Here is a 10,630-nt window from a genome sequence, read left to right as displayed (position 1 = left end):
CACTCTCGGGGCGCGCCCCGCCCCCTCCTCGCTCCCCTCCGGAGCTGGAGGGGCCGAGCATCAGCAAGAGTAGCAGCGAGCAGCCGCGCTGGTGGCGGCGGCGCGTCGTTGCAGTTGCGCCATCTGTCAGGAGCGGAGCCGGCGAGGAGGGGGCTGCCGCGGGCTAGGAGGAGGGGTCGCCGCGAGCCGAAGGCCTTCGAGACCCGCCCGCCGGCCGGCGGCGAGAGTAGAGGCGAGGTTGCCCTGCGAGCAGCGCGTCCTCTCCCGCCCGGGCGCGCCGCGCTTCTCCCAGCGCACCGAGGACCGCCCGGGCGCACACAAAGCCGCCGCCCGCGCCGCACCGCCCGGCGGCCGCCGCCCGCGCCAGGGAGGGATCCGGCCGCCGGGCCGGGGACACCCCGGCGCCGCCCCCTCGGTGCTCTCGGAAGGCCCACCAGCTCCCGGGCCCGCCGGGAAGCCCCCGGAGCCGCCTCGGCCGCGCCGGAGGAGGGCGGGGAGAGGACCATGTGAGTGGGCTCCGGAGCCTGAGCGCCGCGCAGGTAAGCAGGCGGCGGGGATGCGTCGCGGGAGGCCTCGGGGATGCTGCGGAGAAGCCCGGCCGCCGGCGCCCCCGCGCATGCCGCCCCCGCCGCGGGGCCCGGTGCTGCGGTCCCTTGGCCGCCAGGGCGCTCCGCGGGGCTGCCGGGGAGTCGGTGCTTGGGGTCTTCCCGCGGCTGCACCGGAGGACACCCCTGCGGGGTGCGGCCCCAAGGCAGCGCGGGGATGGGGACCCCATTTCCTCGCCCGCAAGCTGGCGCCCGGTGAAAATTGGAATTGGCTTGGGGGCGAGGCTGGCCCAGACTCCGCCCCCGCCCTCCTTTCGGGGCCCCCCGCGGGGACTGGGGCTGTGTATGTTGTTTTAATGTCAGGGATGATGTAATCACTTAATAATTGATGCCCCGTGCTGCTTCCCTCCCCACCCAACCCCTGCCCCACTCCTCCACCTCTCGGCCTCCTCCCTCGGCGGCGGTCGCCTCCTCCAACCCATCCTCCTGCCTATTTCTGGCACCTCCCTTGCACTTCCCCCATCCTCCCCTTCACTCTTCCTGTGCCACCACCCACCCACCCTTCCCCTTTCCCCTGTGCTGGAGACTTCCCTCCTCTTCCTCTGTCCCCCACCCCTCTGCTCCTTCCAGCTCCTTTCTCCTTCCTTTCCGGCTCCCTCGCTGGATTTCCTCTCTACTTCCCTAGATCCATGGCTGTTTTTGTTTGGGCTCCTCCCCTCTGTTATCTCTGCGGCCACAGGCGGAGGGGACTGGGCCAGAAGGAGGCCACCGAGCTTGGGCCCAGGCAGAGATGTGCTGGGACTCACTGGGAAGAGAGATAATAAAATCACCCTTCTTGCCCCTCCTTCCCCCAATAAATCACACAGACTCGCCGGGTGTGTGTGTGTGAGTGTGAGTGTGACACAAAGAGCCCTTTCAGTGCATAGAGAGGAGACACACAAAGTACCCTAGGATAGGCACGATGCTTCTTGTCTCTCTTCCCTGGGGCTTCCCTTTCTTTCCCATGAAGCAGTTGATCTCTCTGAGTCTTTCCTGCCACATTTACCAAAAAATAAAAGAACCCCCAGATGCCGGGTGGCAGGTGTCGGCATTTTGCTGTGTTCAGAGACCGGTGGTGTTGACTGGCAGCTGCAGTGTTTCTTAGATTTAAGGGGACAGTTATTCCAGCAGTCTTAAGAGTTGCTTTACTTTCAAGGTAGCTTTCCCGTCCCCTCGTTCTTTCCCCTCTCCTTTTGGGAACAAGTACTAAGAGCTGGGGTAGAGTAGCTTGATGTGGGGGTCACAAGAATTTTGTTTCTGAATCAGAATTAAATTGGTATTTGATAAGAGGGAGGCAGCCTGAATGGCTTCTTCTCTCAAGTCTAAGAGGGCACTGTGCTGAAGTCTTTTGAAATGAAATCCTGTCTGCCCAGTGATGTTGTTTTACCCTTTTATTGAAGTAAATACGTGGGGACGTGGATAAAACGGTCTAGAGTTAGCGTTTGGAAGACCATTGCAGACTGCCTCTTGCCTGCTTCAAGGTAGTCTTGGGACGCCCACTTCCTTTCTCACCACCCAAGCAACTGCAATACTTTCCACCCTTTGTACTGTCTTCTTCCCCAGTCCCTGCTCCATGGGTACCCTGTGTTCAGATAAAGGGACTCACAGACTTTTGGAGGAAGTGGTTTAACTATCTGAGGCTTTGGGGCCACTTGGCTATAAACTGGGGCTGTAGAGAATCTTGACTGAAGTCTAAACCATTTGATGTTCCTTTTAAGGAGGAAATGTTAATGTAAATCTGGGGGCTTAATGTTCCGTTTTGTAAGCCAGTGACTATTACATGCTTAATCGATATTGTCAAAACTTGAACCCGTTCTTTCCTAAAAGTATGGCTCCTCGACTATTATAAGTAACCGAACTGTAGGTTTAGTCTTCAGTAATTTTATTAGAAAAGAGTTATGATTCATTAAATATTTACTTACGCACTTTTTAAGAACATTCATCGTGGAACTTTTTACGTTAAAAAAAGCAATAGGGTTAATGAGTTTACTGTAAAAACAAAGGGTCGTTTGTTTGATGCCAGACCCAGGAAGGAAAGCCAGAGCACATAAACTCACACTTTGTTGACCAAGTTTAAGAGACTTAATGATAAGGTTGAATGTGAGCAAATGCACACTCTGCTTTCTCCTGGGTCTGGAATCTCCAACCCCATCTGACTTGCTTGAAGTCCTTTTTAACCTTTGGGGCCCAGCTCAAATGTCATCTCCTCTGTGAAGCCGTTTCCATCTTCTCCTTTCCAAACAAATCATCATGTTTTGGTTTCAAACTTTGGCAGCAGGCATTACGTTTGGCATGAGTCTATTTCCACCATTAATTTTGGTCAGCACATTGATAAAAGGAACCTTATCTTACTTATCTTGTTTCCTACCAAGTTTTATCTTAGTGGGTACTCTGTTTCATTTAACAATCAACAAATGTGAGTTAGGTCTTTGGTATGTGCTCAACACCTGTATCAATTAGGCTAATGTTAGCAGTTGTAACAAATAGGCCTGCAAATATATAATGGCTCAAAAGCAATAGACGTTTATTCTTGCTCATTTAATAGTCAAAAATTCATGTTTCTGGTCGGTAGGTGGCTTTCCTCCATGCAGTGATTCTGGGTCCCATACCCCTATCTTGTAGCTCCACCATCCCATAGCTTACCATCGTAACCTGTTTCAGCTTACAGAAGGGGCAACAGAGTAGACGGGCACACCCACTTTTAAAATACCTTAGCCTGGAAGTGACACCATCACTTCCTCTCACATTCTTTACTTGAGGGCTAGTTATATGGCCACATTTAATTGCAAGGGAGCCTGGGAAATGTAGTTTAGCCATGTGCTCAGAAAAAAGATACAGAATAAATGTATTTTTATTGAACAGCTTTGTCAAACACTGCCACTTATCAAGGCACATTCACTGCCCTCAAGAAACTTATAGGCTAATGGGAATTAAATAGAAACCTAGAGTGGACACCCATCATTGCTTTTCTTTTGATTTTATAAGTTTAGATCTTTTCATCCTAAGCATGTTTCAAAAATCTTACTTTTTGTCATGTTTCAAATTTTATGTTTCAAATGTTGCTAATTCCTACTCAATAATCCCATGTGATAACAACAATCATCTGATGCTTCCCGTGTTGACTTTGATGTGGTTCTTTTACTCCAAAAGCACCTTTCTTGGCCTCATTTTTCATCTGGTCATTCTGTAGACTCCCAAAGTTGCTGGGAGAGTCCTTAGAAATCACACTCCTTCTGGATGTTGTGGCTCACACCCGTAATCCCAGCACTTTGGGAGGCTGAGGTGGGTGGACCACTTTAGCCCAAGAGTTTGTGATCAGCCTGGGCAACATAGTGAGACCTCGTCTCCATGAAAAATCTTTTAAAAATTATCCAGGCATGGTGACATGCATCCGTGGTCCCAGCTACTGAAGAGGCTGAGGTGGGAGGATCACTTGAGCCTGGGAGGTAGACTGCAGTGAGCTGAGGTCATACCACTGTACTCTAGCCTGGGCTCCAGAGTGAGACCTTATCTCAAAAAGAAAAAAAGAAATCACAGTCCCACTCACTTTTAATTGGAAGAGGAAATTAATTAGCCTGAGAGGTGAAACTCCTTGCCCCAAGGCCTTGCAGCTTCTTAATGGAAGGGCAGGAGGCTCAGCCAGCCAGCTCTTCAGGCCCACATGGGTCTCCTCCGTCACTCAGCTGCCCTCTTTGTCTGTGAGTCTTGCATATTCCACGGAGGTTAAGTGAGCTTCCAAATCTCCAGGAGCAGGGTTCTAGTGTTCTGGGTGGTCCCTGTTCTCCACAGGCTTCCAAATTGTTGGAGCAATTCCATTCATACCAGCCATCATAATTGTTAATGTACTTTTTTTGCTATGAATACTTCATTATATTCATCTGTTCTGCAGACATTAGCCTAGTATGTTACTTTGTGCAAGGCACTGGGGAGATGAGGTCCTGGAAATGAATACTTCTGCTGTCCCTGCTTTTCAGAAGTTCACGGTCTACTAGAAGAGATAAAAATAATTAATAATTGTTAACATTTGTTGAGCATTTACTATGTGCCAAGCACTGTTTAAGCTCCGATCTTAACAATAATAATGTGAAATGGTTTCACTTATAATCTCCATTTTACAGATGGGAAATTGAAGCAAACTTTAGTAGCTTGTTAAGTAACTAATTCAAGATCATACAGCTACTAAGTGGTAGAGTCAGAATTCAGGTCCAATTAGTTTGGTTCCAAAGCCTTTGCCCTTAGCCACTAGGTAATGTTCGAAATACTACATGTAATGATGGTATTAAAATACGTTACGTGCCATAAGGGAGGGTGACTGAAATGCTTTAGAAATTAAGACTTTGGTTGATGAGAAATATAATTTTATAGCCAAATAGAAATAAAATATTCATCCCTACCCTCCTTCCATTCAGACCCTCATCTACTACTTACCTGGGAAATACAAAATTAAATTAAGCAATGGTAAAGCAAGCCATGTCGATACTGGAAATAATTTTACTCTGTGTGATTCTTTATTTAAAGCTGGGTCTTTCTGTGGTACACAATTAGGTCTGTATAAGTTTATGAATTGTCTACATACTTACTCATTTAACAGCATTCATTCATTGCATATTCTATTTGCCAGACAATGAATTCGATGGTTCAAGGCAAAAGAGATGTGATCTTGTCACCAAGGAACTTACCTGCTAGTTTTGCAGAGCTATAAAGGAGTCTCCGACCAATGTTATAAATGCTGTGATTTTAGGGGTCCATGTAGGATGCCAGAGAGGGCACAGAATGGAGCATGAACCTGGAAAAGAGGTGGGCAAGTGGGATAGCCAAGCAGAGAAGGCTGGAGGAGGAGGGGTCTGAAGGCGAGATGAGTAGAGATGGCTAGGTGAGTGTTGTGGGAAGCTCCCTGTCCCAGAAAGAACAGCCCAGAGGGCGAATGCACAGACCTTTTGGGAACTGCAGTTAGTTCAGGGCTGTTTGGAGTGGTACAGAGATGGACAAAGGGAAATGACAGAGCTGAAGGAGAAACTGAGAAAGATTCTTGTACGTACTTTATCCTGAGTGCCATTTAAGAGTTGTAAGTGGAGATGTGGCTTTGATGTGATTATATTTTTATAAAGATCTGGCCACAGTATGGGCCTTTGACCAAGGGCAGGCAGAACTAATGCAGGGAGGGTAGTTATGGAAACTTAAATGAGTAGTAGATGAGGGTCTAAATGGAAGGAAAGGAGGTGCAGATGGAGCAAAAAAGACAGAATTAGAGAGCAGTAAACAGGGTGTGGGGGTAGGTAGAAAAGAATTTCTCTGGGAAATTAGGTGGAGACAAGCAGTCCAATAAGGTCTTTTTTTTTTTTTTTTTTTCCCCGAGACGGAGTTTCGCTCTTGTTGCCCAGGCTGGAGTGCAATGGCGTGATCTCAGCTCACTGCAACCTCCACCTCCCAGGTTCAAGCAATTCTCCTGCCTCAGCCTCCCGAGTAGCTGGGATTACAGGCGCCCAACACCACACCCGGCTAATTATTGGGGTTTCACCACGTTGGCCAGGCTGGTCTCGAACTTCTGACTGCAGGGGATCTACCTGCCTCAGCTTCCCAAAGTGCTGAGATAATAGGCATGAGCCACTGTGCCCAGCCAGGACTAGGTCTTGAATATAAATTCGTTAGCAAATTACAAAATACTTGAAGCCGTGGATGTGGGTGAGGTCACCCAGGAAGAATGTGTGGAGTAGAAATAGCAGAAAGGGCAGAGAGCAAGCCCAGGAACAGAGGAGGAGTCAGGCCCAGAATGGGAGAGGAGCCTGCGGAGTACTAGACCAGCCTCAGAGTTGAGCAACATAAAGAACAAAAAATGCAGTTGGATTTAGCACTGAAGGTATCTGAACCTGCCCAAAGCAGCATCAGGAGAACTAGAGGGGGAGAAGTCTAGAAATCTGTTGCTCCCCAACCAGGGTAAAAACACATATCAAAGCCTGCAGAACATACAACCATGAAGGACTCTTGCGGTTTTTCATGGGCACAGGCCATGGAATCTTAGAGATCATGTAGTCAACATGTTCATTTTACTTGTGAGGAAAAATGAAGTTAAATGAAGAGATTAAGCAACTTGTCCAAGATGGCAAAGTCACCAGGTTTCACACCTCTCAGCCCAGGTGTGTGGTGTGGTTAAGAGCATGGGGTTGGGGCCGGGCACGGGGGCTCACGCCTGTAATCCCAGCACTTTGGGAAGCCAATGCAGGTGGATCACCTGAGGTCAGGAGTTCAAGACCAGCCTGGCCAACACGGTGAAACCTTGTCTCTACTAAAAATACAAAAATTAGCCGGGTGTGGTGGCACAGGCCTGTAATCCCAGCTACTTGGGAGCCTGAGGCAGGAGAATCGCTTGAGCCCAGGAGGCAGAGGTTGCAGTGAGCCGAGATTGTGCCACTGCACTCCAGCCTGGGCGAGAGAGCGAGGCTCTGTCTCAAAACAAAACAAAACAAAAGCATGAGGTTGGGGTAGGGTCCGGGTTTGACCCCTTCCAGCTGTGTGGGCTGGGCCAAGTTACCTGGTCTCTCTGCGACTCCTTTTCTTCATCTTTAAATGGAGATAGTAGTTCCCGCCTCAAAGGGTTGCTGTGAGGATTCAGTGAGTTAATACATGTCAAATATTCAGAACAGTGTCCTACACATAGGAAAAGCTATGTGTTTGCTGCTGTTGTTAATCCATATGTATGTGTGTATGTGTATATACACACATATGACATACATGCTTTAGGGAAGGGATGATGAAAATATATTGTGTGCATGTAAGGAAACTTTGAATATTTTAGAAAGAGATTTGGGTGATTGTCAGTTCCGAATCAAAAATTGTTAGAAAAGGTGGGAAATTTACTTATGTGGTATGACTGAAAACAGCATTTTTAGTAGGAAATGTAGCACCTTCATTCTTGAGAATGGAAAACATGAAAGCATTGTGAAGTTAGCCCTGTAAAACGGTTTCTTTTAGTCAGATAACCAGAATTTTAACCTATTTACAATGGAAATCCTTTGAGTTTGACTTCAGAATGTCATCGTGACTTTCTAAAGGTAGAATGAACTATAAAGTAAGAAAAAACTATGGGTTATGACTTTCACACATTTGGCTCCTATGAAAAAAGAGTGATTTGTGTTATTTAGAGGACTATAATAATTTTTTTAGTGTTTCTAGTTGAGCAAATCTAATTTTTAGCTACTAAAACACATGAGAAGCCTGAATGGTATTATCCAAATGGACTTGGGTGACATGCAATATAGACAACTTAGGAATAAGTGACACTGTGGACTTGATTAGAACGCAGTAATCCTGGAAGAATATAAATTGAATTGGATTTATGGTCTAATAAAAACGTGGGAGGAAAAGATAATGCTTACTGACTCATGAAACTTTAACAATGTTTGTAAGACTCCGAGTTGTTGTAATATTTGGATGAGAGCGCTTTCCCATTTGTCTCAGCCTGCTTCCAGAACAGCCTGCTGTGCACCTCCCTCTGGAAGTGAAGCCTGACTTGGGTCTCCTTCTTGGGTATACTTAGGAAGCAGAGATCATCACATACTCTGCCCTTGTAAACCCATGACCTCAAGCAGCACTTGGTTGGTTTGGGCAAATATGTATTGAGTACCTATTAACTGTAAGAGTTTGGGGAAGAAAAAAGTACCATGGGAAAGTCCTAGCTCATTGCTTATTTGCACTCAGAAAGCTTTTTTGGAGGACTACTTGTTTCTGGCCTTGTATTCTCCTTTCTGTGATACTGTAAAAAAGTAGAGCGCATACCACAGCTACTTACTCCTCCCCGAGTACACCATAGAAATAATAGCACCTGCCATTTTATTGAACTCGGAGGCATGTGTTAGGTGCTTACATACAGTCATGTACTTAATCACAGCAACTCTAGGAGGCATGTATTATTATACCCATTAGTCAAATGGGGAGACTGAAGCTCAGAGAGGCAAATGGCTCATGGTCACACAGCTAATAACCAGTGAAGCCAGCTCTGTGTGACTGCTAAACTCCTTCCTGCTTTTGCTCCAGAGCTGTGGTTCCTCATTCCCTGCCTATTTGCCTTTGCTTTGCAGTTATTTCTGTGTCCTGTGTTGCAGGATACAGAGGCACTTTACCCACCGTGGAAGTCTCACCCTTTCTGATGACTCCCCTCAAAACCTACCGCCTCTTGAGAAGCCCTCCTATCTCTCTTACCTCTGGGCTCCCAGAGCACCTGATTACCACCTCATCATCATCATCCTCATCATAGCCTGATTTGTAAGGCCGAGGGAGCCAGCTGGGTAGGACAGTGGGGCAGGCACTGGCCTTTCCCACTGACTTGTGAGCTCTTTGGAAGTCAGGGACTCTATTTTATGATTGATTTGTCAACATAACACCCAGCACAATTCTAGGAGGTACTACCATTATTATCCCATTTAAAAGATGGAAAAACTGAGTCACAGAGGCTAAGTGATTTAGTCAGCATCACAGAGTAAGTGACAGAGCTGGGATCTGAACCCAGCAGTCTGGCTCCAACATCTGTGCTCTTCACACTAAATTTGCGCCATCTCTTTAATGAGATTGTAAACTGTGAGGGTGGAGGTGGTACCCAGCAGCTCCCAGCCCAGTATCTCACAGACTCTGCACAGTAAACATCAGCCCTTTTGTTCTCCTGTCCACCCCAGCAGAGTGACAAACAGAGTATATTGAACCAGGTCTTATCGCATAATAAGAAAAGAGCACAAATATGCTGAAGATCTCATAGAATGCATATCCCCAGGCCTCATTTGGATTCAGTGGATATGGGCCAGGCAGGGCTGAACGCTTGTCATCTTTTCAGTATCTGGGAACAACAGTGAGAAGGGAAGAGTCAGCAGGCAGCTCTGGAAGACAAGGAAGGAAGCAAACGTAGGGAGTCCCAACTAGAGTGGTGGGAGCAGGCGGAGAAGTGGTATAAACCATCAGTCAGCCAGAGTCAGAGAGTACCGAAGCTTGAGAGGGGCCCGGGATCATAAATCCGCACAGAAAGACCTCTTAACTTGTAATTTAAAGGTTTCTAAGTACCTGTGCCTTTTGAATATGCTGGTGGGATTTTATCTGATGAATTCAAACACTTTCATTTTCTTCAGAGCTTCCATCTTTGAGGTATCCAAAAATAGTAGGCTTTTCATGGAGTTGTATAAGGATTCCATCTGCTTTATATTGAAAAGTAGGGCTTTAATGGAAAATTAAAAATGAGCCAGATCTCCTTTCCCACAACAAAGCCCAGGGCACTTTTCCCAATCCTTTCTTCTTTTAATCCCCAGAAAGTTACTGAATCTGTATTTCTGTGAAATCTTGCCCAATTTAAATTCTACTGAAAAGGCAAATAAACACCAACAAGTTCCTTCATTTCCACACAAATGTCGTGTCTATTTAGAAGCAATAACAATTTCAAATGTTGTCACTTGTGAAATTTGATTTTTGTTTTAATTTTATTTTTATGTTCTAGAGATTGTGTGATGTGTTGCCTGTACCTAGGCACATACATGCGCATAAGGGTATTTTAGGAAGCACCGATTTCTGTTAATGGTTTCTCTAGTTGCTCTCTGAGTTTGAAGGGTATCACCTTTTATTGTCTAGTTTGGCTTCACTCTCATATTTCCTAGATTGAGTGAGGAGGTGTTGATTCATGTCACTGTGGATGTGCCGGCTAATGTAGATACTGGTTCTTGGGCCCTGTCCCTTTACTAAACAGCCCAGTGAATGGAGGCAGAATGACCAGGTTCCTTAGCCTGGCCTTCAGTGCCTTCTGTAGTATCTACGTTCTTCCTTAGTCATCCTGGCTCACCTCATTTAGCAGATGCTAATGCTTGGTTAGCCAGAAGCCCATTACCATCTCATTAATTGGCAGTATGGCTCCGGCCTTTGTTTTCCTTTCCCGGAATCCCCCCTCCTTCCCTTTCCTTAGAATTCTACTCACCTGTCTAGGCCCAGCTGGAATCCCAGCTCTCGAAAGCTTCCCCCAATCTCTTTATTCTCTTGCATTGAACACTTGTATCTCTCAATCGCCTCCTAATAAGTGA

At 46.8% G+C, this 10,630-nt stretch overlaps 1 protein-coding gene across 4 annotated transcripts in view; it reads left to right on the top strand.

Annotated features, from left to right (window-relative positions):
• The first annotated feature begins 400 nt into the window (after positions 1 to 400).
• Positions 401 to 10,630, top strand: part of FYN (FYN proto-oncogene, Src family tyrosine kinase) — a 217,372-nt gene continuing 207,142 nt past the window's right edge. For 3 of the 4 annotated variants that reach the window (XM_054491040.2, XM_054491039.2, XM_054491036.2), the window contains exon 1: positions 401 to 539. The gene's annotated coding sequence lies outside the window, so the exon portion shown is untranslated. The remainder of the gene's footprint in view (positions 540 to 10,630) is intronic. The other variant, XM_054491037.2, reaches the window with a different exon arrangement.

The sequence above is a fragment of the Pongo pygmaeus genome, chromosome 5 (assembly GCF_028885625.2).
Source record: "Pongo pygmaeus isolate AG05252 chromosome 5, NHGRI_mPonPyg2-v2.0_pri, whole genome shotgun sequence".
Lineage (NCBI taxonomy): Eukaryota > Metazoa > Chordata > Mammalia > Primates > Hominidae > Pongo > Pongo pygmaeus.
Note: the sequence above shows the minus strand (reverse complement) of the source record. Positions and strands in the feature narration are given on the sequence as shown.